The following is a 2,356-nucleotide window of genomic DNA, read 5'->3' on the forward strand; positions in this document are numbered from 1 at the left end:
TTAACCGAGCGCTTAAATATTTACAAAGGATGGACTGAGAACTGGTATTTTTAAATTTTATATAGATTCTGGACTTTACATTTCTTAGGTGTGTCAACTCTTTATTAAACCAAGGGGTTTTAGAGATTGACGGATAGTACATCGGAACACAAGAGTCAAAAAGTTATTTAGTTGCGGTATAAAACATATTTATCGCATCCACCATTATGTTGCAGGAGTAAAGAGCGGACCAATGAAAGCCAGCTATAAAATTGTTTAGCCTCCTAAAATTTGCCTTGCGAAAACAGGGAATTCGCTTTGTTGACTTCTCTGAATTTACTTTTTATACAGTACCTATGTCGAAAGTAGGATGATATGGATCTTCAGGTTGAGTAAGAGGTGCTACCCTGGACAGAAACACACTTTCAGGACTTGTTACAAAACATTGATCCAACAGTCGACCAAGAGAGTTTGGAATATAATTAACTTGCGACAACGATAAGTCGAGCAAGCCATCAATAAAATCATGTTGTGCTAAAGGGTATATTAAAATCACCTAGAACTACCAATTGGTCCCTGTCAGACAGTTTATTCAGGATGGACTGGACAGCGGACAGATGATTCTGATATTCTGGGAATTCAGAAGATGGCGGAATATACGAGCACGTAATGTACACTGATCTGTCGGAAAAAGAAAGCTTGAAACATAAGAATTCCGAGTTACGGGATTCTTCCAAAAGCAACTCCTCCGACGCGAGGGTAGATCTAACCGCAATTAAGACTCCACCTCCCCGTCTGGAGGGACGGTCAAACCTATATATAGTGTACATACCTGGGAAGACTTCGGAGTTAAGTATCTCCGGCTTTAACCAAGTCTCTGTGAGCACTATTATATGGGATGCAAATTAAAGACTATCACAATACAATTTGCTTAATTTACTACGCAAGCGTCTAACATTTTGATAGGATATAGTAAGATTCGTTGTTAGTTTTTTGAAGAGGAAGAAGATGAAGAGGCGGATGGTGCAGTGGTCTGGCCACGTGAGGGAAGTTTAATTCCCACGGGCATCTTTTTCCTATTTTTGATCTTAGCTTCGAACTCTTTTACCACCATACTATCCGGCCAAAAATCACCCGAACATATGGTCGAAAAAAGCTCGTTTGTGACAGTTATCTTGAAAGGTGATATGTCCCTAGCGTAAGAGAAGTTAAATTTTTCCACTTTTATATTATCGGCTTATCCTGCAGATTGTATTTCTGAAGTGCCAACTTGTGCCGGTAGTTCGGACTCAATGTTCCCTTGTGGGGGTAACCTAAACGGGGCAGGTGAATCCACTGGTTGAGAAACCAGTACAGACAATTCGTAATTTTTAGGTGGAGTTCCTTCCCCAGCGGAATGATCGGATTGCCCGCATCTTTTTTAGCTGCCGATCTTAGCAACATATGCGGATTTGTTGCGATTGACAGCTGATCAGTTATGGAGTCCTGTTGATCATTTGCCCGTGGTTGCGGGGCCTTAGGCAGCCTACCACCAGTGGCTTTTTGCGCTTAAACTGTGAATTAAGCGCGGAAAGAAGATCATCGGCTCGACGAAAACTATCTCTAGCTACGCCAAAACTGTTGATCAGTTCTTTCAAGCCACCTTTAGTTTGGCGCATAAACGATTAAATCTCGTTCGCAACCGCAAGGCAAGCATCACAACAGTGGCTTTTTTGCGCTTAAACTGTGAATTAAGCGCGGAAAGAAGATCATCGGCTCGACGAAAACTATCTCTAGCTACGCCAAAACTGTTGATCAGTTCTTTCAAGCCACCTTTAGTTTGGCGCATAAACGATTAAATCTCGTTCGCAACCGCAAGGCAAGCATCACAACAGTAGTTTAGATTTTTACCCTTTGCTAGGTTATCACTTGTGCGGCCATTAAAAGCAGCGCACTTAGTATGCACCATTCTATCATATCACTTGTTGGCTACAAGTCGTTTTTGGCTGCTCAGGTTTTATAAACTGTCAACAATTTTATAAAAGCAGACAACATTTACGGTTTCCATCTTTATCTGAAATCAGACCACTGTGCACGGAAACACAAAATCAAAACTTTCAAGCTGAGAAATTTAGATTTCGTGTGGGAGAGCGAAAGAGAGAGAGAGCGAGAGCGAAAAGTGCAGTTTATGTGCATGCAAAAAACAACACCAAATAGCACTGCGAACAACGCACAAAAGGGAGAGTAAACAGAACAAAAAGATGAAAAATGCAAAATGCTTTGTATATTATTTGTTTAAACTACTGCACAAATCACAAAAGAATCACTCGCGAAGCGAACGGATCTTTAATCTTTAAAATATATGATAATTAAAAAAGATTATTAAAAACCACGGCTG

Source organism: Drosophila melanogaster, chromosome Y (genome assembly GCF_000001215.4).
Source record: "Drosophila melanogaster chromosome Y".
In the NCBI taxonomy this organism is placed as follows: Eukaryota; Metazoa; Arthropoda; class Insecta; order Diptera; family Drosophilidae; genus Drosophila; species Drosophila melanogaster.